The sequence below is a fragment of the Carcharodon carcharias genome, chromosome 5 (assembly GCF_017639515.1).
Source record: "Carcharodon carcharias isolate sCarCar2 chromosome 5, sCarCar2.pri, whole genome shotgun sequence".
Classification (NCBI taxonomy): domain Eukaryota; kingdom Metazoa; phylum Chordata; class Chondrichthyes; order Lamniformes; family Lamnidae; genus Carcharodon; species Carcharodon carcharias.
Window position 1 is genome coordinate 125,234,234 of NC_054471.1, and position 27,919 is coordinate 125,262,152.

Genomic DNA, 27,919 nt, shown 5'->3' on the forward strand with positions numbered 1-27,919 from the left:
TTTGTACAATATTGGGAATATGCATTCCATTTTTAAAAAAAATCAACCACTGATGCTTTGAGAAATGTTCCAATGACAGTTGAAGGGCCATCATATGCGGTGGCATTGCGGTATTGTTACTGACAATATTCTAGAGACCCAGGACAATGCTCTGGGAACCCGGGCTCGAATCCCACCACGGAAGATGGTGAAATTTGAATTCAATAAATTCAAAAGTCTGATGACAACCACGAAACTTGCTGATTGTCGTAAAAACCCATCTGGTTCACCATGTCCTTTAGGGAAGGAAATCTACTGTCCTTTCCTGGTCTGGCCTACATGTGACTCCAGGCCCACAGCAATGTGGTTGACTCTTACATGCCTCTCTAAGGGCAATAGGGATGGGCAATAAATGCTGGCCTGGCCAGTGACATTCACATCCCACGAACGAATAAAAAAAAATGCATGCTACCCACTCAGTCAGGTCTGTATGCTTACATGGAGTTTCTGCCATATATCAGAAATAAAGTCAGATTCTGGTGGCAAAAAAAAACTCCAATGATACTTAAAGCACCTGAACACGATAATATATCATGACATTTCATGGGACGGTCGTGTGGCTCTCTCTCCCATGCCATATGGTTAGCAGTATAATGGACAGAATGACCCTTGAATCATTCAAGAAATGTTCTAAAATTTAAATATAATAACGCATAGCTGAAAAATAATCCAGCAATTCTCATTCTCATTACTCCCCTTGATAATTTAGGGCTGCTAAATGGAGAGCCTGGCAGCAGAAACTCCACCAGGATGGTCTGAGGGCTCTCCGCCTCTTCCTCGAACAGAGGCCAAAACAATCCTCATCCACCACTACTCTCCTCTGTCTGACTGAACTTGTTCTCTCACTGAACAATTTCTCCTTAAACTCGTCTCCTTCCTCCAAATAAAAGGTGTGGCTATGGGTACCCGCATGGGACCCAGTTATGCCTGTCTCTTTATGGAGTATGTGGAACATTCCTTGTTCCAGTCCTACTCAGGCACCCTCCCACAACTCTTTCTCTGGTACATTGATGACTGCTTCGGTGCTGCTTCACGCTCTCATTTGGATCTGGAAAAATGTATTAATTTTGATTCCAATTTCCACCCCTCCATCATTTTCAGGTCGTCCATCACTGACACTTCCCTTCCTTGACCTCTCTGGCAGTCTTATCACCAGAAATTGAGACAATGTTCATTACAAACCTACGGACTCCCACAGCTACCTCGACTACAGTTCCTCACAGCCCGCTTCCTGTAAGGAAGCCATCCCATTCTCTCAGTTCCTTCGCCTCCGTCGCATCTGTTCTGATGATGCCACTTTCCAAAATAGTTCCTCTGACATGTATTCCTTCTTCCTTAACCAAGGTTAACCACGGTGGTTGACAGGGCCCTCAACCGTGTCTGGCCCATCTTCCGCGCATCCGCCCTCACACCTTCCTCTCCCTCCCAGAACCATGAAAGGGTCCCCCTTGTCCTCACTTATCACCCCACCAGCCTCCGCATTCGAAGGATTATCCTCCACCATTTCTGCCAACTCCAGCATGATGCCACCACCAAACACTTCTTCCCTTCACCTTCCCTGGCGGCTTTCCACAGGGATCGTTCCCTCCGGGACACCCTGGTCCACTCCTCCATCACCCCCTACTCCTCAACCCCCACCTATGGCACCTTCCCATGCAACCACAGAAGGTGCAACACCTGCCTCTTTACTTCTCCCCTCCTCACCGTCCAAGCGCCTAAACACTCCTTTCAAGTGAAGCAGCACTTCAATTGCACTTCCCTCAAATTAGTCTACTGCATTCGCTGCTCCCAATGCGGTGTCCTCTACATTGGGGAGACCAAGCGCAGACTGGGTGACCGCTTTGCGGAACACCTTCCATCTGTTTGCAAGCATGACCCAGACTATCACGTCACTTGCCATTTCAACACACCACCCTGCCCTCATGCCCGTCCTTGGCCTGTTGTGATGTTCCAGTGAAGCTCAACACAAACTGGAGGAACAGAAACTCATCTTCCAACTAAGCACTTTACAGCCTTCCGGACTTAATACACTGAGTTCAACAATTTCAGATTATGAACTCTCTCCTCCATCCCCACCCTCTTTCCGATCCCCCTTTTTCCAATAATTTATAACTTTTTTTTTTAAATATATTTTTCTTTTCCCACCTATTTTTAAAATTTATTTCGATCTATTGTTTTACCTCGACCTTTTAGCCCATTTCGCTCCCTGCCCCCCACCCCACCCCCTCTAGGGCCATCTCTCACTTGCTCGTCTTCACTTTCTACCCTTAATGTCCCCATTAGCACATTCCTTAGATAATACCACCGTCAACACCCCTTTGTCCTTTTGTCTTATGACATCTTTGGCAATCTCTTCTTTGCCTTCACCTATCACTGGCCCCCTATCAAGCTCTACCTGTCCCACCCCCCTCTACCAATTTATATTTCATCTCATTTCTCTATTTGCTTAGTTCTGATGAAGGGCCATATGGACTCGAAACGTCAACTGTATTTCTCTCCGCAGATGCTGTCAGACCTGCTGAGTTTTTCCAGGTATTTTTGTTTTTGTTGTTGCAGAAACTGCGGGTTGAACTTGCACTCCTCCTCTGGCATCATGAATTTCAGTCTCTGATTCCAAGATGAGGGTAGTGGACAAATTATCTTCTCATTACCTCACAGGGCAACTGAATAAAAATCAGACACAAGTCAGCTTAAGAATGGAATCCCAAGTTTAATTAAAAGAACAGGCAGAAACCCAGGTCTCAGGCAGACACCGCTTCAAAAGTGTTTACAGCTTTGCCCATGAACACTCCACAATCTGCTTCCTCCAGCCACTCCTTTTGTAGATCTGCCCTCTTCCATCAGCCCAAATACAGAAATGTTGTGGGGAGGAAGAAAAAGCAATTTTTAAAAATGCAAATCTACACCATAAAAAAAAAAGCACTGCATCATTTTTTGCAAGGACCTGATGCAAGTTGTGAATAGTAGGCATCAGCACCAAACACTGCTCTGCTGTTTCAAATTATGATATACAAAAACAACAGACCTCAAGACTAAAAATGTCTTCCTGAATAGTAGTCACTAAGCCAGATGTTTCCAAAGCTCAAGTGTCAAACAGGTGCCAGAGTATACAAAGCACATTGTCAAGTCAAGAGGCAACAGGGCCAGAAGATACTTTAACTAGACATGCAGTCAGTACTGCATACTGTCAAGTCATGTTTTGATAACACGCAAAGGAAACCAATTAGAACTGAAAAACCCCATTGGAAATCAGTGAGATCAATCTAACAATATTTTCCAACACAAAGTTGCTTTGAAAAGCAGCAGGAAAGTTTCAATTTTATTTTAGAATGATAGGTAAAGGAGACAAATCAGTGAGCCTTCTCACTACTGGTTGCTATCCCCTGATGAAGTGCGTGTGTGTGTATAGAAAGAATTGAGTTTGATCGCAATGCTCCTCTCCCGATTGAATATCTTACTAAAAACTCACAGCCTAATCTTGTACATTAATAATGGATCAGCTACAAGGAATGAGTGGGTAAAATTCACTGACTGTGGAACTGTATCTAACAAAGTCAGTGTATTCTTCAGAAAAGAAAAATAAATTTGATAGAAAGAAAAACTGTGGATAGGCGATGTCCTGATGCATTTCTTGGATGAGTTGTTGAAAGATGCACAAAAAAATTATTCTGCCAGCTGATGGGGCAAGACAGAGTGCAAAATCAAAACATTGCCTGATGCTTCTCATGAGATTGGCATAAAATGGGCGTCAAACATCTGGATCCCATTGAGTGCTCTGCTAAAACTAGAGAGGCTGAGGCTATGTACAGTGATTTTTTTTTTTGCTGCATCCTTACTGGCTTCCTGATCTCAAGGTAAATCCTTATCTGGCACAAAACGATAGCTGTGCTTCCAACAAACTCGGGCTGTATATTGGTTGTTTGGATTATATTTTTCCTGCTGAGATACACCAGGAATGAGCTTGGCCTAAATAGCCAAGTGGTTATGGTACTGGGTTTGCAACCCCAAGATCAAGAGTTCAAATCTCACAATGGCAAACTGTGAAACATGTAACTTCATCTGAAACAGATGGAAACAGGTTTGTACTCGAAAGAGTATCAAGAGTTCAAATCTCACAATGGCAACCTATGAAACAAGGTAACTTCATCTGAAACAGATGGAAACGGGTTTGTACTCGAAAGAGTTACACCAGGAATAAGCAGGTGTTGCCATTCCAATTGGACTCTTGATTAGGGGTCTGGGGACTGAGCAAAACAATTATGGCTTAGATCAGTATCTCAATTAATATTATGAGTACAAGGAAACCCAGTGAAGGGGAAAGATAGACTGAAGAAACTAGATAATAAGGAAATTAAGGCCAGAATTTTCTGGTCCCGCCAATGCGAACTGAGGTTTCAATGGCTCGCCAATCCTGGGAGGGGGGCTGGAAGATTCTGGCCTAAGTGTTGGAGGAATATATATGCATGGGAGATTGTGCGCCTAGAAGAAGGGGATGGAAAAGAGGACAGAAAATATTGTGAGCTCAGTGCATTTTAGTTACAATACGAAAAACAGTCTGTAATAGGAAGAAACTTGAAAGTATTAAAATGCTCGAATCCAGAGCAACACTGTATGGTAATGCAAACATGACTTGTTGATGGCACCAAAGCAAAACCTAGATGCGTTTGGAATGTGCTGTAGAAAGATTTGGAGTATTCGCTAAGGGCAATGAGGAACATTCTGTATGCAGCAAAAGTGTGTGCAGCAAGGAGACGACGTTAGGTATTATATGTGCACTGCACATCGTACCTTCAGCAGATGGTGAAATGGATCCCAGTTGGGAAAATACTATTTGGAAATACAAAGTTGATATGATGAGAACACCCTCAAATTATTCCCTGAACAGAGTTTTGTTTAGCAGGAAACTCAGTCACTTCTGCAAATCAAGCAAAAATACAGCAATATTTCTATTGCAGCTGTTTCCAGTTACAGTGCGCTTACATTGTTGCATGGCATTTATTCAACCATCTTTTTCTATCAATTTCCACTTCTCCCATAGGGCAAACTGACTCCTTGCTATAAGCATTATGGACGCCATTTAGTAACAATTTTGATTCTTCACTTACATAGGTAGATAGTTGAGTACTGGCTGACTACCGAAATCAGAAAGGTACAATACAGTTGCACTCAACTATGTCCTTATTAAACTTCCACACAGATAAGCTACCCAATGACTTCTACTGGAATGCATGAGGAGGGAATACCCTTGCACTCATATTGCCACCCTGGTGGGCTTCAGCTAACTTTCCACCAAATTGAGAACCCAGACTCAAGACGTTCTTCGTCTTCAACCAACTGAGTTACCATCAGAACCTCAGTATCCAGCATATATTGATACCAGGATGAAGCAGTAAAGAGGAGAAACTTGGTAGCCAGAAGACTGGGAGAAACAAGAAGCGTTAGAATAAAGAATGACTCAGAAATAAAAGCGATCAGGCAGGGTGGGAGGTGGAAATTCAAGGCACAACTGGATGCATTTAGAGCACATGTATGCAAATACCAGGCACAAGTAGTCAAATGGGTTGATGATAAAAGTGGCTCAAACATACTTTTGATTTGAATGGCACGCGGCTGTTCTCTTGAATAACTTAGTATTTCGTGGTGTTAATCAGTAAAGGCGTTCAGTGTACTATCCTAACCCAGTTAAAAGGCACTTTTTTTAAAATCGGCAAAAAAGCTCCAATTTATCCTAAAGCAGCAACAAAGCAACTTCCATGTTAACTTTTTATATTGCCCAAAAACTAAGTTTAGTGATTGCAATCCGCAAAACAATAGTGAATGGAAAAATTAAACAATTTCAGAAGATCACAGAGAATGAAGTATGTGATCATTTATAACAATGAAAGGTCAAAGAAAATCAGACAACTTGAAGATTGACGAAAAGCGAAAATAAACACACAATTAGTGCAATCTTTAACCTGAAGATGAAAAGACACGAGAAAACAAATCTCAGGAACAACTATTAATTTTATCATGGAACAGTGGGATGAATTCCATGGCATTTCATAAAACACAGACACGTTAAAATATTTAATAAAGCTACAGAAAACACAAATTAGAAAGGCAACATCAGATCAGTCTGATTGTATAAGAAAAAACAAATGTTAAGATCTCCATATATTCACATAAATAAATAAAACAGCACAAATGGCATAAATACCAATTTGAATTTATGCTTTAGATCATCTAAAGCCTGTAAACATAATATCTACATTTTCATCCTCTGTATTTAGACTAGAAGTTCTTCCTTTTGATAGTTCTAAATAAATTTTCAAGTACTTCATGTTCATATATTAAAAAGACCACACTTTAGAAATTTAAAAACCAAACTGCAAAGATAAAAAAAACTTCACTGATAAGGCTAGTTCAGTTTAAGATACTGCACTTCTAAAATCTTTTAACTGAAATTTTTTTTGAATTGAAAAGGTAAATCAAACCTCAGCATCAGAGATCAGAAACTGAAAATATTACACAGCAAATGCACAACAGCCAGAGGGTCTGTTCCTCTACGCAAATTCCCAATTTCTTAGGACAGATCAGGGTTTACTTACAATATGTTTGAGATTAACTAGTAGCCTAACTGCCAAATGAGCATTGCTGACAAATTCCAGGCATGGTTTATTCAAGTAAAAAGCCATCATAATAGTCTGTTACACACATTTGTCATAGCTCATTGACCTGTAAAACTCATTGCTTAGCAACTTTATTCAGAATAGTCAGTAGTGATCAGAAGTTTTCCAAATTCCAAGACAACAACTGCTATTTAATTAGAAACATAGCTAATCTTCTAGCCCAACGCCATATTCCCACTCTCTCCCCACACCCCTTGACACCTTTAGAGTCTAGAAATCTATTTCCTTCTTAAATATATTCAATGATATGGTCTCCACCGCCTCCTGTGGTAGAGAATTCCACAAGTTCACCACCCTCCAAGTGAAGAAGCTTCTCCTTATCTCAGGGCTAAATGGCCTACACTCTTTGTTATAGACCCCCCAGCCAGAGGAAACATCATCCCTGCATCCAGTCTGTCCAGAATGTCAGAATGTTACACGTTTCAATGAGATGATTTCCCTTTCATAAATCCATGTTGACTTTGGCTAATCCCGTTGATATTTTCTAAGTGTCCTGTTATCACATCCTAGTATAACATTCTAAGACACCTCACAGGAGTGTTATCAAGCAAACCTTGTCACAGAAGGAGATACATCAGATGACCAAAGCTTAGTCAAAGAGGTAGGTGTTAAAGAGAGTCTTAAAGGAGGAAAGAGAGGTGAAGAGATTTAGGAAGGGAATTCAAGAGCTTGGGAGCTGAAGGCAAGGTCGCCAACGGTGGAGCATTAATATAGGGATGTTCATAAAGCTAGAATTGGAGGAGCAGAGATACCTTGGAGGGTTTAAGGGCTAGAGGAAATTGTAGGAATGGGAGGGGCAGGGAGGTGAGTGGAGGGATTTGAAGAAATGATCATTTTAACTGGGATTATTTACATGAGGGTACTATTATCGTTTGGGGGGGTCTGGGAAGGGAAAAAAGGATGCATTGCTTTAAATAACAAAACACTGCTCCTCCAAGGATACAACTTACACTTCTTTTAGAAGAACATAAGTAATAGGAGCTGGAGTATACCATTTAGCCCTTTGAGCCTGCTCTGCCGTTCAATAAGATCACAGCAGATCTCCTACTTTAACTTGACATACCCACGCTACAAATTCCATTAGTACCCAAAAATCTATCAACCTCTTGAGTACACTTCACAACTGACTATCCATGCTCTCTGGGGTAGAAAATTCCAAGGATTCACAACCTTTTAAGTGAAGAAATTTCTCACCTCAGTCCTAACTAGCTGACCCCTTATTCTGAGATTATGATCCCATGTTCTAGAATCTACAGCCAGAGAAAACTTATCAGCATCTACCCTGTTGAGCCCCTTTAAGAGTTTTAGATGTTTGAATTAGGCCAGTTCTCATTCCTCTAAACTCCAGGGAAGATCAGCCTAATATAGTCAATCCCTCCTGTGGGACACAATCTCCTCATTCCAGGAACCAGTCTACAAAACCTTTGTTGCATCCCGTCTAGGGAAAGTGCATCCTTCCTTAGCTAAGGAGGCCAAAATTCTACACAGTATTGCCCCTACCAACGCCCTGCACAACTTTACTAATATTTTCAACACCCCATGTTGACTCTTTCATACATCACACAACTTTTTTATTGCAACACACAATGCACATTCTAGTTGGCCAATTTTTCCTAAGTGCTCTAGATATACAACCACCCCACAATATAGTTTGCTGTCAATTCAAAGGTGACGCATTAAATATTGTGTAAATTTTCAAGAGCTATACTCTAACTAGGCCTGTAGTCTTACAATGTAAACAAATGAAATTGCAGAAATATCTGAAATGGCCTAAAAGAGCAAGATAATTGCTAGAAAACTTTGCATGCAAACACAGGCTTTGCCCTCCACTCTTAACTATATTTGCCACTGAACAGTATAAAATTAGCTCCCCATGAAGAATAAATTACATCGAGATTTTCATATTCAGAAGATTAAAATTTACAAAACATGGTCTTGCTCAGATTGACACACAATAGTGCACCTGCAACAGTGCTCAGTAACCATTAATGATTCCTGTGATACTGAGGGTCCACATGCCCGCATGCAGCAAGGCCTGGACAACATTCAGATTTGGGCTAACAAGTGACAAGTAACATTCACATCACACAAATGTCAGGCAATGACCATCTCTAACAAGCAAAAGTCTAACTCTCTCTCCTTGATGTTCAAGGTCAATACCATCACTGAATCTCCCATCAACTTCCTGAGGGTTACCATCTACCAGAAACTTAATGGACTAGCTATGCAAATATCATGGCTACAAGGGGTCAGAGGCCAGGAATTCGCTGGTGAGAAATTCACTTCCTGACTGCCCAGAACCTATTCACCATCTACAAGGCACAAGTCAGGAGTGTGATGGAACACTCTCCGGTTGCCCGGCTGAGTGCAGCTCCGACAACACTCAAGAAACTTGACAGTCAAGCACAAAGTAGCATGCTTAACTAGCACCCCATCTACCACCTTAAACAAACATTCACTCTCTCCACCACAAACACACATTTGCAGCAAAGTGGACTATATACAAGATGCATTGCAGCAACTTGCCAAGGGCTCCTTTCACAGCATCTCTAAAACCCACGATTTTTACCATCTAGGAGGACAAGGGAATTGGACCACCACCACCTACAAGCTCCCCTTCAAACCGCACAGCACCATGACTTGGAAATATATTGCTGCTCCTTCACTGTAGATGTGTCAAAATGCTGGAATTACCCTCCTAACAGCAATTTGCATGTAGCTACACCAGATGGACTGCAGTGGTTCAAGGATTAGCTCACCATCACCATCTTTTCAAGGGCAATTAAGGATTGGCAACAGTAGCTGGCCTTGCCAGCAATATTCACTTCCTATGGATAAATTTTTTAAGACTTCAAACAAGCTGCAAAAAAGAAAGAAAATAACCCTGGAAGCAGCCCTGACAAAACCAGGATATGAATGACTGAGAGCAAGTTTGCAAACTATTTTAGTAGGCGAGTCGTGTAATTTCTGCATCTTGCTTATAGTACCAATACTTACCAATGTTAATTTGCTAAAATAACTCCAAAGTTGAATATTTTAACTAAAGATGTCATTTTACATCCCGCCAATTTGGTTAAAAGATTCAAAGACAGTAAAAGGAGCGAAAAACTCTTGTTCAGCTTTGGCAACATGAAATTTTCACCAAGACCGTCCAATTCCAGAGGTGAGGGCACTGTTTTAAACTTAGGGGGTTGCCCTTTTAGGACAGAGATGAGGAGATTTTCTTCTCTCCAAGGGTTGTGCAACTTTGGAATTCTCTGCCTCAGAAGGTGGTGGAGACAGAGTCATTGAATATTTTGATTCCCTTGCCTAACAAGAATCTATGGTTATCAGGGTTAGATGGGAATGTGGAAATCAAAACACATGATCATCAGCCATGAACTTATTGAATGGCGGAGCAGGCTCAAGAGGCCAGCTGGTCTACTCCTGTTTCTATTTCTTACGTTATGTTCCCCTTTAAATAATTCCACTTTATGGAACACAGAACACTTTTTTTTTTAAAGCACAAATATACGCATACATACATTAAGACAGCATGGCATCGATGAACAAGATGCATAAAAAAATGTTTAAACTTGTAGCATCTCACTTCTCATAGTGTCACATGTGCTTGCATTACTCCTGGTCACAATAACACAAACACCGCAACCAACAATTCCAGACATACAATAACAAAAACAGCAGTCAATACAGCCATAAGGGCTGGGCACAGCACATGTGCAAAACAATGAGTAGCCGAGAATGTATGGGTTTAAAAATAAGAGGTTGATATTAGTGTGATTAATAGGCAAAAAGATTAGACAGTACTTGAGTGTATCAATCTTCCAGATCATGCAATCAATTCCTGTCATTCGCGACTCCCTCTATCGTGAATTTGTTTACCCGCACTAACGTGTATGTACAACCAAATCACTTATCACAGCCCCAAAGCTTCGCCAATCCGCGATTTAGAATGTTAAACTCTCACCTTTCCCACATGGAAAGCACACACTGCACATGTGCCAACTCTGCGCATGCGCAAGTTCACTGTTTGTGAATTCACCCTTCAAGATTTCGCAGGAATGGAACCCCAGATGGGATAAAAATAAAAAACTGCGGATGCTGGAAATCCAAAACAAAAACAGAATTACCTGGAAAAACTCAGCAGGTCTGGCAGCATCGGCGGAGAAGAAAAGAGTTGACGTTTCACGTCCTCATGACCCTTCAACAGAACTGAGTGAATCTAAGGAGAGGGGTAAAATATAAGCTGGTTTAAGGTGGGGGGGGTGGTGTTGGGTGGGGGGAGAGAAGTGGGGGGGAGGGTGGTGTGGTTGTAGGGACAAGCAGGCAGTGATAGGAGAAGATAATCAAAAGATGTCACAGACGAAAGAACAAAAGAACACAGAGGCGTTGAAGGTGGTGATATTAACTAAACGAATGTGCTAATTAAGAATGGATGGTAGGGCACTCAAGGTACAGCTCTAGTGGGGGTGGGGTGGAAAGGCTAGAAGGGCATAAAAGATTTAAAAATAATGGAAATAGGTGGGAAAAGAAAAATCTATATAAATTATTGGAAAAAACAAAAGGAAGGGGAAAGAAACAGAAAGGGGGTGGAGATGGAAGAGGGAGTTCAAGATCTAAAGTTGTTGAATTCAATATTCAGTCCGGAAGGCTGTAAAGTGCCTAGTCGGAAGATGAGGTGCTGTTCCTCCAGTTTGCATTGGGCTTCACTGGAACAATGCAGCAAGCCAAGGACAGACATGTGGGCAAGACAGCAGGGTGGAGTGTCAAAATGGCAAGCGACAGGGAGGTGGGAGTTGACTGTACTGTGAAACACGGATTAACACCCACAGTTCTGCTCACTATCTGCTTTCAGCTGTGCCATTTGCAAAGACATAGAGGTGATGTGCTTTTTAACAGCTCATGCAAAACATCAAAGAGTCATTCAAATCATACCATTTTCAAATGCACAAGCCTTGGTCAGGGAAAAGGAAATAAAAATAAGTGATCCTCGCATTTACTTGTGAAAAAGAACTGCTTTATTCAATTTCTTGCTCTCAGGATTTCATTTGCCTTTTAAATCCAATAATAAAATCATTTTAATATTTGTAGACTAAGATTTTTTTAAGCAGTGCAATATGGTTAAACACAACAGGGAGGAAGTAGAATAGTTTTTCCTCTTAAAAAGAAAGCTTCAAGATTACTGCATTGTTGATTTAAGTCTTTTGGGCTCAAAGGTCCCAGATAGTACAGTTAAAAAATCAAATGTTGATGCTGGACTGAAGAGGAAATTGACTATAAGGTAGGGTAAAAACATGATTATATTAAATGTTATCTCTACCACCAGGTGGTTTAATCAGAAAAGATTAAATATTTAAATCAGTATGCATACCTTCTATGCATTTTCAGGATCACTGTTTGTGAAAAGGCTACTGGAAAAAAAGAATTTCCCTTGGATGGCTTATTTGCTGTTGCTTTGCTGGCTTGTTGAGCATACCAAACAATTTATGCATAAGAAATCATGGTGGAAAGTCAGTGTAGCATGCAACAATCCAACGTAGCTTCAATTTCATGACAATATAATCAGACTAAAAATGGAAATCTAACTCATCCAAACAGTCACAACTAAATATTCTACTGCCTACAAAAATAAAAATACCTGGGAAAACTCAGCAGGTCTGGCAGCATCTGTGGAAGGGAGCACAGTTAACGTTTCGAGTCCGCATGACTCTTCAACAGAACAAAGGAATAATAGAAAAGGGGTGAATTATAAGCTGGTTTAAAGGGGGGGTGGGTGTTGGGACAAGAGAGCTAGATAGAGGGCCAGTGATGGGTGGAGATAACCAAAAGATGTCACAGACAAAAGGACAAAGAGGTGTTGAAGGTGGTGATATTATCTAAAGGAATGTGCTAATTAAGAGTAGAAAGCAGGACAAACAAGGTACAGATAGCCCTAGTCAGGGTCGGGTGGGGTGAAGGAATCGAAAAAGGCTAAAAGGTAGAGATAAAAACAATGGATGGAAATACATTTAAAAATAATGGAAATAGGTGGGAAAAGTAAAATCTATATAAATTATTGGAAAAAACAAAAAGGAGGGGGAAAATTGGAAAGGGGGTGGGGATGGAGGAGAGAGCTCATGATCCCTTTCACTAATGCTGCCAGACCTGCTGAGTTTTTCCAGGTATTTTTGTTTTCGATTTCCAGCATCCGCAGTTTTTTGCTTTTATTCTACTGCCTAATTTATTTCACCCTTTAAATGTAAATGGGAGACTCTCTATTGTCACCTAAGATCATCAGTAACAGGTGAAAGCTACGTTGCAAGAGCTGTCAGATCAATATTACACAGATAGCTAGTGTCATTTTGTTTCCAAGTTGACTTTTGGTATATTGTCATATGGAAGTAACTGATCTGGCCATTGATAGTAGGTTAGTACTTTACATGTTATGAAAATAATGACTTACACACACTTTTGATAAAGATGAAATTGCACAAGATAGTCTACCCATCTGTACCCCAGATTCCTCTTGTGTCGTGCACTCTAAGATACTGTTCATTATATACCATCAGTCTCATTACTTTGCATTTGTCTATATTAGATGACGTCTCACACTTGTTAGCACCTTTTACTTTGATCATTCTGTATCTAGTCTATGTTTCCCATTAATCCTCCAAGCTTTGTACCAGTTTGTCCCTATTTCTAATTCAGTTACAACTCAATGCAAATAATAATAATCGAAGCATCAAACTCTGGAAAATGCCACAATCATAAACAAGGACCCTTTAATTGACTCAGTTTCTGATATATTCTGCACCACTCTTCCCTCACACACTCCTGCTTCCCCATTTATTGCTCTTGAATCTTTACTTGTGCCAGTGTTTAAAAAGTATTAATTATTCTATAAATTTGAGTACACACAGGGCATGAGATGAATTGGTGACTATAGATTTACCTACTCCAGTTTCTTCCATTCCTCTTCCCTTTTAATCTTGGTAGTTGTGACTTTGATGCTTCTTGCAATGAATTGATTAGATTGGTGACCAAACTAATCCAATGAGTATGATGTGTTTAAAACAGATTTGTAATATTCAAAAAAGAAAACCTAGTTCCAGAGGTAAGTGAAACACCTGCTGCACAGTTCACAAGACAGGCACTGATCATTCAATTTTGAGAGTCCAGTCAGACTACTTGCCTGGGTTCAGATAGGCAAGTAGTCCAACTGCACCCTCAAATTTCTCCAACTGGAACAATTCGAATGAACTGAAACTTATTCTTGCAGCAAACATCAAATTGGTATTGTGCTTTGATGCTAAAAATACACATCTGTTAGGCCCTATTTACTTCCACTATTCAATTCTTATATACACATCCCTCTCAAATCAATTAATAAACATTTCCTCTTCGGATTTTGTTCAATTTTAGGCTCTCTTGCCTAGCCACCGCCACCAGAAAATAATACTCTATTGTTGGGCTTTGCTGTCAAAGCAAATAGGAATAGTCTTGGTGAGTAGCTGGTAGCCTATGTAGATTTAAATATCTCTGTGTTGTCAAAAATACACAAAATTAACATGGAAAATAACGAATAACAGAACAGTGCAACTGCATGTTTTATTAAACGATGGATAAAGACATTATTTTAGTTATTTCGTGGGCAGTTATTTCCTATTCAGTAAAACAGCACAACTGCAATGCTTCTAAGTTTTCCATGAGACCGATGCATCTACTACAGTGATCGTATTTTTTGATCTGGAGAGATAGGGAACCATAGGGGACCTCCCTGTTCTCCACTTCTAATTTAAAATCATTGTACATAAACTCCTCTACGGCCCTAACCAATCACACACCTCATCATTCTTGTGTTAACCCCACCTCTCACCAACCCCCTGCCACCCTATTTTAAACCTTGAGCCAGCTAGGGCCTACACATCAATTCCCTCTGTAAGCCAGGCCGCTTTCCGGGGGGGTGGAGGAGGAGGAGGAGAGATCACTGACACCTCAAAATCTATTTTTAACCAAGATTTGTTCACTTTTCATAATCTCTGCTTTCATGTCTCAGTGCGTGATTTCCATATCACATTCGCAAAGGGCTTGGAACATTCCTACATTAAAAAGATACCATATGAATTCAAGTTGTTGGTCTTCCAAAGGAAGTTTTTCCTCTGTTTTGCAATTACAAAATCAAGGTGGTGATACTGAATTTGTACATGGCATTGATTAAATAACAGTATTACATGAGGGATGTTAAGAGTCACAGAAAGAGTACAGGAAAAATTCACTAGAATGATATCAGAAATTAGAACAGTTATGAGGCAAGGTTGAGAAACAACTGTTGCTTTATATTGCTGGAATGGTAATACTTGCCAGCAACGTTCATAACCCAAGAATGAATTTTAAAAAGGTAGGCCTAAGAGGTTTTCAAAATTATGAAATGGTTTCAAAGATTATTTGTGAATCGGTAACGAGGGGGCACAAACTCAGGGTCACGAGGTGATTGAAGAGGGAAATTAGAATAAATGCTTTTGCAAAGAGGGTTATTAAAAGGAACACTTTACTATTAAAGTGCTTATTTAGGCAGAAACTGCAACACATTTTTAAAAGGGAATTGGATTAGTGTTTGAAAGGGCATGGGATTGAGATTAGAGTAGATGGTTTTTTTTAAGAATAACGAACAGCCTCCCTTCTGTGCTGCATTTTTTTTGATTTGTCAATTTGTTTACCTCAAGGAATTTAAAAGATTTAAGATACATAATCTCTTGGCATTAAATATTAATCTTTTTGTCCTTTGTTCACTAAAGGTCTTGGAATGCTTGAGCACTTTGCCAACAACTAACTCTCAGGAGTTTAACTGGTCTTATTTCTCAGTTAATGTTTAATTTCTGTGATTAACAGGACAATGTATGCTACCCTCCAATACTCACTTGCAACATATGTTATGTATGTATGTTGAAAGACCTCACGATTCTAAAGGTACAATGTTTATGCTAAATACAATGGGCTGCATCTGACATTACCTTAAAGCATTTAATAAAAGGCTTAGCAATTCCATTGTCATCCACAGACACAATTTTTTAAAAGTTACAGTTCCACAGCCCAACATCAGTATGGTCAGAAATCCATTCATAGCCATTTACAGCATAAGAGGTCATTTGGCCCATCGTGTCCACGCTGGTCAACAAAGCTCCGACTACACTAATCCCATTTTTCAGCGCTTGGCCCATAGCCCTGAGGCTATGGCAACACAAGTGAACATCTAAATACTTCTTAAATGTTACCAGAGTTTCTGACTCAACCACCCTTTCAGGCAGAGTTTCCAGACTCCCACCACCCTCTGGGTGAAAAAATTTCTCCTCAACTGCCCTCTTAGCCTTCTACCTCTTACCTTAAATCTATGCCCCCTGGTTATTGACCCTTCTACCAATGGAAAAAGTGCCTTCCTATCCACCCTATCTATACCCCTTATAATCTTATACACCTCTATCAGGTCCTCTCTCAACCTTCACTGCTCCAAGCAAAACAGCTGCAGCCTATCCAATCTTTCTTCATTGCTCAAACACTTCAGCTCAGGCAGCATTCTGGTAAATTCTTCACCCTCTCCAGTGTAATCACATTCTTCCTATAATGTGGTGACCACAGCTGCACAAAGTACTCCAGTTGTGGCCGAACTAGCGTTTTATACAGTTTCAGCATAACCTTCCTGCTCTTGTATTCTATACCTCGGCTAATGAAGACAAGTATCCCATATGCCTTCCTAACCACCCTTTTAAAAGATCTGTCAAAAGTGAATCTTGGTCTTGAAAAAAGTCCAGTGAAGATGTGCATTTGTGGAAGCCAGAATAAAAGCTCGTGTGCAGGCATAAAAGCACGCAAGTGATTATTAAGTATCTGTAAACAAAGCAAGTCCTTTGTGGTACATCAAGAAAGCAAGATGGGAGGAATAAGTGAGGCAAAAAAAGTCACCCACAGATACCCCAATCTACCCTATCCTCCAGTGAGCAAACAAAAACTCTCACCTCCTCCTTTACACAAAAAAAATCACAAACCTTGCCAAGCTGGATATAGATATTTGACCCTTCCATCACAGAGTATAAATAATGACTGCCATCCCTCTCCAACAGAGCAGAGATCCCCGCTCCAACTCGCACTGAGCAGAAATCGCAACACTTTTCTACTGCACTCCCCTCAAATACACCCACTGCACAGAAATTTCAGCATCCTCCTTACTTCCAAAAATTGCAAATTAAATCACTGACACGATGATTCATTAAACATTGGAGACATGCCATCAAAAGGCATGGGATCATTTAGCTTTTCTTCCATCGCTTCTCAAATCTTATTCGTGAGACCAATGTTCCCTCTAACTTCCCTTTGCTGTGCTCAGCACATTTGTTGCACTGTGCACAGTCCCATTCTGATTGCCACATGACTGCACATGCTAAAGTGATTGCTTCTTGTGTGCAGCCCGATTGCTCCCTGCACATTGACTGCTGGACGGCCACACAACAGTGCAGCTTAGAAGGAATGTTGCATAAACTCCACCCTCCTGTTTATTTAACCCTATTCTCACTAAACTGCTGACCACCCAACTTCTCTTCCTGGCCCTCATGTTAGCTGATATTGTTAATAGTTCCCTCTCCTCAGGTATAGTCCCCATCTCCTTCAAATATTCCACCATCACCCGTTTACTCAAAAAAAACCTACGCTTCTGTTCTTGCAAACTACTGTCCCTCTCCGAAGTCCTTGAACATGCTGTTGCCTCTCCCAAATCCATGCACATCTTTCCTGCAACTCCAAGTCTAAATCCCTTTGATGAGGTTTACAAATCTGTCAAAGTACCGAAATATCCCTCAAAGTCACAAATGACATATTATCTATGACCATGATAAATCATCTTTTATCCTTCTCGACCTCTTTCATGGTCAATACACCCTGCTCCTCCAATGTCATTCTTCTGTCATCCAACTAGTTCCATTCTTAGCTAACTAATAGTAGCCAGAGAATCGTGCAATAGGTTCCCTGCCCACTCCTGCAGAATTACCTCCAGAATTCCCCCAAAATCAATCCTCGGCCTCCTTCTCATCTAACTGCTGTCCCTCAGCAACATCATCTAAAAGCACAACATCAGGGCTCATAGATACACCAACGACACTCAGCTCTACTTGAACCCTCCACTTGTCTCCGATTTGTCACACCGGTCATCCAACATTCTGTACTGGATGAGCAGAAATTTTCTCCAACTAAATATTGGGAAGATGGAAGGCATTATTTTCAATCCCCACAATTCATCTTCCTGGTACCTTTCTTTGGCTGAAACAGGTCGTTCAGAACTTTGGTGTCCTTCTTAACCAAGATGAGCTTCCGGCCACATATCTGCTCCATCACCAAACTGCCTACTTCCACCTCAGTAATGTCACATGAATCTACCCAACTCCTACCGAAACCCTCATCCATGGTTGTGTTACCTCTAGACATAACTATTTCATTGCACACCTGGCCAGACTCCCATCTTCCAATCTGTGTGCACCGGAGCTCATCCGAAACTCTGCTGCCTTCATACTAACACACATCCCTGTGCTCGCTGATCTACATTGGTTCAGAGTCTCGAAATGCCTTAATTTTAAAATCCTTATCCTTTCTTTCAAGAGGGAGGTCTTGTAGTGCAGTGGGCAGTGTCCCTACCTCTGAGACACAAGCTCCGAGTTCAAGTGCCATTTCAAGACTTCGTGGCCATGGAAAGTGCATTCATAACACAATCAAACAGGTTGATTATCATTCCACAAATCCTTCCAATGGCTAGTAGTAAAAGGGAGAGACTCCTGATCAGCCATGTTTGATGTGACGTGGCACCCCTCAAGCTGTAGCCTCCAGCTTCAGGCTAGCGACCTGTTCCAGGAAAAATAATCTATGGAAAACAAACGCAAGCATGCGTTTGGTCTATCTCATGCGGCTCTAGACATGGGGCATCTTCTAATTCTTTCTTTCTTTCAAATCCCTCAACCCTCCCTGTCGCTAACCTCCCCCAGTTCTACAGCCCGCTCAGCTCTGTGTGTTCCTCCAATTCAGGCTCTTGCTATGTTCAATTTTAATCCCTCTACGATTGGCAGCCCTGCTATCAGTTGTCAAGGGTCTCAGATCTGAAATTCCCTCCCTAAACTTCGCTCTCCTCCTTAAAACCTATCACCTTGACCAGGTTTTTGGTCATCTGTCCTAATCCCTCCTCGCATAGCCAAATTTTGTTTGATGTTCCTATGAAGCATCTTGGAATATGTTTCTAAAATAAAGGCACTATATAAATACAGGTTGTTGATACAGAAAGTACACAAAGTGGAGCAGCTATTGTTTGTCCTTCTTTAATAAAGAATGAAACCAGAGGACCATGAGAGTAAAAGTAAACAGGAATTCCTCTGAAGCATGTCTTGCCCACTGAGTGCCCCCACTTCACTCTCTATGAGGACTCATCTATGTAACTATCCACACAATCTCCCATAGATGAGAAATCTATGTAGGAGCAGAAATCACCCCTCCTTCACCATCACCTCTTCATAAACCTCACCACCCCAGATAGAACAGCTGAAAACAACTTATACTCACCAATTAGAAACAAGCACACAAATCCCTCCAATCATTATTAAATAGGCAGAGCAACAGAGCTGAAACAAAAACAGAATTACCTGGAAAAACTCAGCAGGTCTGGCAGCATCGGCGGAGAAGAAAAGAGTTGACGTTTCGAGTCCTTATGACCCTTCGACAGAACAGTTCTGTCGAAGGGTCATGAGGACTCGAAACGTCAACTCTTTTCTTCTCCGCCGATGCTGCCAGACCTGCTGAGTTTTTCCAGGTAATTCTGTTTTTGTTTTGGATTTCCAGCATCCGCAGTTTTTTGTTTTTATCAACAGAACTGAAGCCCTTCTACCAACAATTCCAAACACACAAGAAAAAACAGTATACAAACTACCCACCATACACAGAAAACCCACAACTTCTACCAAATGAAGGAGATGCCACCAGAATACAGTATGCTTTTTGCCACCCGCTAAAGATTATAAATCCAACTACCAACATACAGGATAGCAGAGGCCAAACTGTCCATGCTGTCTCCTCAAAACAGCTTCTTTATTCATTCCCTGCGCTTTTTCCCCATTTGACCGACAAATTGTTTCCCTTCAACTATTTATCTAATTCCCTTTTGAAAGTTATTATTGAACCTGCTTCCGCTACCCTCTTATGCAGTGCATTTCAGATGTTAACAGCTTGCTGCATAAAAGAATATTTCCTCATGTCACCTCTGCTTCTTTTGCCAATTACTTTACACCTGTACCCTTGTTCCCAACCCTACCACCACCAGAAACAGTTTCTCCTTAATTTATTAGATCTCATGATTTTGTACACAGCTAACAAATTTCCCTTTCTCCTTCCTTACTCTCAGAACAACAACCTCAGTTCCTCTAAAATAAATATTGTGGATGCTGAAAATCTGAAATAAAAACAGAAAAGCGCTGTTAAAGCTCAGCAGGTCTAACAGCATCTGTAGAGAGTGCGAGGAACCCATTTTTGGAAAAATTGAAGGACATTGAATATTGGACATTATCCCTCCTGAGTTATTATTAAAAGTCTGCAAGATTAATCTGGGGTTACGAATATGCCATTCTTCAAGAAACGACAGGTCAATAGGCGTATCCAGTGGGGAACACCTGGACAGGGAAGAGATACTTTATATATCTAAGTTAACAAAGAACTGCTGTTGCCAGACTAAAGGCTCTTTAAATAAAAACACCTGGCCTGAGAGAAGTAGTCCTGAACATTTGATTCTTTGACTCTCAGTTAGAAGCTGCAAGAAGATGACGCTTTCTCAATATCTGCCTCACCTTTGTGTTACATGCAGTCCAAATTGAGTTAAACTTTCATCAGAAACATCTCATCAGAATAACTCATCTGGCTTTTTTTTTGAAGGTCTGCAAAGTTATGATAATTAAGAGTCATCAAGGCCAGTTTCACCAAAAATCCATCTGATTTCAGATCTATTGTGTTCTTGTGTTGAGTTCTGTTAGATCAACAGTGTCAAGACCTTTGCAAGTTTTATCCTTTTAAAAGACACACCCCAAACTCCAGCCTCTGCAAGGGACTGTTTGTTTAGTGTTTGAGAGTGTGCATGGGGGTTTGAATGCCTTTTTTTTTTAAAGAGGGGAAATCATTACATTTCTAAACTACAGCTTGTATGTCACCGAGTTTTATAACTTGTTTTAGAAGAACTTTTATAATAAATCAAATTTTTTGTGTTTACTGAAAGAAGCCTCATTAGTCTTATTATGCTGCAAACAACAGTACCAAAGTTAAACAACTGGCCAGTTTTGTGGGCGAGTTAAACATTTAAACTATTGTTACGACCTGTGGAGAAATGGGGCTAGAATTGAATGCACACTCTCCCATCGCAGTAACGAGAAACTTAAGTTAGAGTACAATATGATTCCTTCTTTGAAACTCATTAACCTACATTTCCCCAAGTGACAATTTACTTTGTCCACAATTAATGTCTCTAAAAGCTTCCCCACCACAAACATTAGGTTGAATGCCCTGTAATTGCCAGGGTCACCTCTGTCCTCCATTATGAAAAGGGGTGTAACATTTGCAGTGCTCTAGTCATTTGGCACTACTCCCATTTTAAAGGAGGATTTCAAGGTTGCAGCCAGAGCCTCCACATTTTTCACACTTACTTTCCTCATCAAGCTACAATGCATCCCATCCAAACCCAGCTGACTTTTCCACTTTGAGCATGGCCTTTCTACTATTTTCATTCTACCCATTTTCTCTACAACCTCTTCCTTTACTGTGACATTGGAAGCATCCCCTTCTTTAGTGAAGAGTAAAGATCTATGTCTTATGGTCTATGGAGCAGAAATTAGGCTATTCGGCCATTGAGTCTGCTCCGCCATTCAATCATGGCTGATAGGTTTCTCAACCCCATTCTCCCACCTTCTCCCCGTTACCTTTGATCCCCTCACCAATCAAGAACCTATCTATCTCGGTCTTAAATACACTCAATGACCTGGCCTCCACAGCCTTCTGTGGCAATGAATTCCATAGATTCACCACTCTCTGGCTAAAGAAGTTTCTCTTCATCTCTGTTCTAAAAAATCTTCCCTTTACTCCGAGGCTGTGCCCTCGGGTCCTAGTCTCTCCTACTAATGGAAACATCTTCCCCACGTCCACTCTATCCAGGACTTTCAGTATTCTGTAAGTTTCAGTCAGATCTCCCCCCTCATCCATCTAAACTCCATTGAGTATAGACACAGAGTCCTCAAACATTCCTCATATGTTAAGCCTTTCATTCCTGGGATCGTTCTCGTGAACCTCCTCTGGATGCTCTCCAGGGCCAGCACATCCTTCCTGAGATACGGGGCCCAAAATTGCTCACAATATTCTAAATGTGGTCTGACCAGAGCCTTATAAAGCCTCAGCAGCACATCCCTGCTTTTATATTCTAGTCCTCTCAAAATAAACGCCAGCATTGCATTTGCCTTCCTAACTACTGACTCAACCTGCAAGTTAACCTTGAGAGAATCCTGGACTAGGACACCCAAGTCCCTTTGCACTCCAGATTTCCGAATTCTCTCCCTATTTAGAAAATAGTCTATGCCTCTATTCTTCCTATCAAAGTGCATGACCTCACACTTCCCCACACTGTATTCCATCTGCAACTTCTTTGCCCATTCTCCTAATCTGCCCAAATCCTTCTCAGCCTCCCCGCCTCCTCAATACTATCTGTCCCTCCACCTATCATTTTGTACCTTAGCCAGGCCCTTTACCTCTGTAAAATCATCTGTTTGACCCCTAATTTGCCCTACTATTCCGTTCACTATCCTTCTACTATTTGTTTTATAAAAGGCTTTTGAGTTCCTTTTCATGCTATCAGATAACCTATTCTCATGCTCTCTTTTCCCCTTTACTTTTTCAGTTCCTCAATATATGTTTTGCATTCAACTTGGTTCTAGACGAAATTATAAACTTAGCATTTATCGTCAAACTCCTTTTTCTGTTCGTGGTGATCTGCTATTGTGTACACCACATGGACTGCAGCGGTTCAAGAAGGCAGCTCACCACCACCACCTCAAGGGCAACTAGTGATGAGCAATAAATGCTGGCCCAGCCAGCAAAGCCTATATCCCATGAATGAATTAGAAAAAATACAGCATAAAAGTTGTTGCTTCCCCTGACATTGCATAACATAAGGACATAAGAAATAGGAGCAGGAGTAGACCATTTGGCCCCTCAAGCTTGCTCTGCCATTCAATAAGATCATGACTGATCATCTTGTGTTTCGATTTCCACATTCCCATTTAACCCCGATAACTTTTGATTCCCATGCCTAACAAGAACCGATCTACTCTGCCTTAAAAATATTCAATGACTCCGCCTCCGCTGCCTTCTGAGGCAGTGTTCCAAAGTCGCACAGCCTTAAGAGAAAAAATTTCTCCTCATCTCTGTCCTAAAAGGGCAACTCCTAATTTTAAAACAGCGCCCTTAGTTCTGGACTCACCCACAAGAGGAAACATCCTTTCGCAGTCTACCTTGTCAAGGCCATTCAGAATCTTGTATACTTCAACCAAATCACCCCTCACTCTTCTAAACTCCAATGGAAACAAGCGCAGGCTGTTCAACCTTTCCTCAAAAGACAACCCACTCATTCCAGCTATCAACCTAGTAAACCTCCTTTGAACCACCTCCAATGTATTTACATCCTTCCTTAAATAAGGAGACCAAAACTGCACACACTATTCGAGGTATGGTCTCGCCAGTGCCCTGTACTTTAAGCATAACATCCTTACTTTTATGATTAATTCCTCTCGTAATAAAGTGGTGGAGGGGGGAATGTTTGTGGATGTGGTGCCAAACAAGCGGACTGCTTTTTCCTGGACGGTGTCCAGCTTTTTCAGTGTTATGGGAGCTGCACTCATCCAGGCAAGTGGTGAGTATTCCATTACACTCCTGACGTGTGCCTTGTAGATGGCGTATAGGCTTCAGGGAATTCAGGAGGTGAGTTACTCGTCGCATGATTCCTGGCCTCTGACCTGCTTCTTGTAGTCACAGTATTTATATGGCTAGTCCTGTTCAGTTTTTGGTCAATGGCAACCCCCAGGATGTTGATAGTGGGGAATTCAGTGATGGTAATGCCATTGAACATCAAGGGGCGATGGCTGGATTCTCTCTTATTGGAGATGGTCATTGCCTGACACTTCTATGGCATGGATGTTACTTGCCACTTGTCAGCCCAAGCCTGGATATTGTCCAAGTCTTGCTGCATTTGGACATGGACTGCTTCAGTATGAGTCGTCATGAATGGTGCTGAACATTGTGCAAGCATCAGCGAACATTCCCACTTCTGACCTTATGATGGAAGGAAGGTCATTGATGAAGCAGCTAAAAATGGTTGGGCCTAGGACACTACCCTGAGGAGCTTCTGCAGTGATGTCCTGGAGCTGAGATGACTGATCTCCAACAACCACAACCATCTTCCTTTGTGTTAGGTATGACTCGAACCAGCAGAGAGTTTTCCCTGATTCCCACTGACTCCAGTTTTGCTAGGGCTCCTTGATTCCACACTCGGTCAAATGCTGCCTCGATTTCAAGGGCAGTTACTCTCAACTCACCTTGGGAATTCAGCTCTTTTGTCCAAGTTTGAACCAAGGCTATAATTAGGACAGGAGCAGGCGGCTCTGGCGGAAGCCAAACTGGGTATCAGTGAGCAGGTCATTGCTAAGCAAGTGCCACTTGATAGCACTATTGATGACTCCTTCCATTACCTTACTGATGATAGAGTGTAGACTGATGGGGCGGTAATTGGCAGTGTTAGATTTCTCCTGCTGTGTGTGTACAGGACATACCTGGGCAATTTTCCACATAGCCAGGTAGATGCTAGTGTCGGTAGCTGTACTGGAACAGCTTGGCTAGGGGCGCAAATTCTGGGACACAAGTCTTCAGTACTATTGCCAGGATATTGTCAGGGCCCATAGCCTTTGCACTATCCAGTGCCTTCAGCCATTTCTTATATCACATGGAGTGAATCGAATTGGCTGAAGACTGGTATCTGTGATGCTGGGGACCTCCAGAGGACGCTGAGACGGATGATCCACTCGGCACTTCTGGCTGAAGATTGTTGCAAATGCTTCAGCCTTATCTTTAGTACTGCTGTGCTGGGCTCCTCCATCATTGAGGATGGGGATATTTGTGGAGCCGCCTCCTCCAGTGAGTTGTTTAATTGTCCACCACCCTTCATGACTGGATGTGGCAGAACTGCAGAGCTTAGCTCTATCACTTGCTGCTTATGCTGTCTGGCACGCAAGCAGTCCTGTGTTATAGCTTCATCAGGGTGACACCTCTTTTTTTTAAAAGGTATGCCTGGTGCTGCACCTGGCATGCCCTCCTGCACTCTTCATTGAACCAGGGTTGATCCCCTGGGTTTATGGTAATAGTAGAGTAGGGGATATGCCAGGCCATGAGGTCACAGATTGTGTTTGAGTACAATTCTGTTGCTGCTGATGGCCCACAGCACCTCATGGATGCCCAGTCTTGAGATGCTAGATCTGTTCGAGGTCAATCCCATTTAGCATGGTGGTAGTGCCACACAACACGATGGAGGGTATCCTCAATATGAAGGCAGGACTTCGTCTCCTCAACAACTGTGCAGTGGTCACTCCTACTGATACTGTCATGGGCAGATGCCTCTGCGACAGGCAGGCTGATGAGGATGAGGTTGAGTGTGTTTTTCCCTGTTGTTGGTTCCCTCATCACCTGCCACAAAACCAGTCTAGCAGCTATGTCCTTTAGGACTCAGCCAGCTCGATCAGTAGTGGTGCTACTGAGCCACTCCTGGTGATGGACACTGAAGTCCTCCAAAACAGTTCTGTTGAAGGGTCATGAGGACTCGAAACGTCAACTCTTTTCTTCTCCACCAATGCTGCCAGACCTGCTGAGTTTTTCCAGGTAATTCTGTGTTTGTTTTGGATTTCCAGCATCTGCAGTTTTTTGTTTTTATTATTGAAGTCCTCCACCCAGAGTACGTTCTGCACCCTTGCCACCCTCAGTGCTTCCTCCAAGTGATGTTCAACATGGAGGAGCATTAATTCATCAGCTGAGGGAGGGTGTACGTGGTAATCAGCCTTGTCCATGTTTGACCTGATGCCATAAGACTTCATGGGGTCCGGAGCTGATGTTGAGGACTCCCAAGGCAACTCCCTCCCGACTGTATACCACTGTGCCGCCATTTCTGCTGGGTCTGTCCTGCCAGTGGGACAGGACATCCCCAGGGATGGTGATGGAGGAGCCTGGGACATTATCTTTAAGGTATGATTCCATGAGGATGACTATATCAGGCTGATACTTGACTAGTTTGAGAGACAGCTCTCCCAATTTTGGCACTAGCCCCCATATGTTAGTAAGGAGGACTTTGCAGGATCAACAGGGCTGAGATTGTTGTTGTCATGTCCGGAGCCTAGGTTGATGCCGAGTATTCTGTCTGGTTTCATTCCTTTTCTGTGGCTTTGTAATGGTTTGTTACAACTGAGTGACTTGCTAGGTCATTCGAGGGCATTTAAGAGTCAATCACATGGAGGAGGAGACAGATAGAGGCAGGGTCAATGAATATTTTTAAGGCAGTAGTAGATAGATTATTGACTAACAAGGGGGTCAAAGGTTATCAGGGGTAGGCAGAACATGGGGTTGAGGCCACAATCAGATCAGCCATGATCTTACTGAACGGTGGAGCAGGCTCGAGGAACTGAATAGCCTACTTCTGCTCCTCGTTCCTAAGTGGCTTTGGGTGATTAGCGCCTTGACAATCAGCACGTCAATTCGTCACCTTCAGCAAATGCCTCTCTCACCAACTTCAAAATGGCCTCTTTGCCTCACCTGCAGCAAAGTTGAAAAAGGGCCAGACTTGGGGCTCCAAGGTTAATCAAGAGACTGCAGAGTCGGGATCCTGAAGGTTAAGTACTGCACCTTGTATTTTTCACCCAAACAAGCTCCGAGACAAGGAAAGCAATTTTACCTGCGTACAATAGCAAATGACACACTCTCACAGACTTTAAAAATGGCCTCTCTGCCTGACTCGATGTAAAGCTCCACAGCAAACGCTAAAATAAAAGCAAAATACTGATGCTGAATTTTCGACTTGAAATGTTAATCGTTTCACTCTCCACAGATGCTGCCAGACCTGAGTTTTTCCAGCAATTTGTTTTTAGCCACAACAGCCCCTGGGGCTCCAAAATTAAAATCAGCTTGCAGAGTCAAGAAATAGGTCTTTTCTGTATGGGAATGAGCAGCCCAGGCTTCACCTTCCTCTTCGCAATAAAAGCTTGTTGGTTTGGATATTCTTTGTTGAAAACTTTGCTTCAGGCTGCAGTTCCCTCAAGTACAAGCGAACACCTCAGGTTGCACTCACTTCAGAATGGCTCCAATCGGGTCACAGGACCCAATGTCACATCAACAAGAAGCAATGACGCAAAACAACAATGCGTAGTTAAATAACAATGCTGTTAAATAGAAATTGAAGATGAAAATCAAGAATACTAGCCCTAAAAACTGCTTTACTTTAAAGTGGGACAACATAAAGCAGGGCAACCTAAAACAGGGGCTTGCTGTACCTCTACCAAGGACAAAGGGGTCCTGCTATCTACCCAGCTTCATTGCAGACTAATTTAGTCTCAATCCATTCTGCCCATCACTACCCCAACAGAGAAGAAACTGCACCACACTTCTGCCTGAGCATGAACTTAAGAACGAATCCAAAACCCCATGAACAAATCTAGAGCTATTTCTTTGCCTCATGAAGTAGCAACTCATGCTCCACTAATTAAGAAAGTGGCCTGGCACAGTCCCATGCAGCTTTTTATTGCCTTCTGATGATTCCAGGTTTCCAAACCCTCCTCAGGTGCCATTCACATCATCTTCGCGCATCCCATCCCACCCCCCCTTCCACCACCACCACCACCACCCCATTCTTGGTCCAGTTATCCCACTGCTTTCTAACACGTTTGAGCTAAATACTAAACAGCTGATTGTGTGCAATAACACAAGATAGTAGCTAATAGTTATGAAACTCCTAAAAGTATAAAGCAGAGTTTTATTTCAAGGGTTCTTTCATGCATGATCCTGTATATACTTAGTTTCATAAATTTCTTCAAATATACTGATGTATGCAGTGATGTATCTTTGTTATAGATTTCTGATCTAAAAATTAC

The 27,919-nt window shown here is 41.9% G+C and overlaps 1 protein-coding gene across 4 annotated transcripts in view; it reads right to left on the bottom strand.

The window, feature by feature from the left end:
- LOC121278056 (nuclear receptor coactivator 7-like) overlaps positions 1 to 27,919 on the bottom strand; it is a 116,379-nt gene that overhangs the window by 75,136 nt on the left and 13,324 nt on the right. The window lies entirely within an intron of this gene.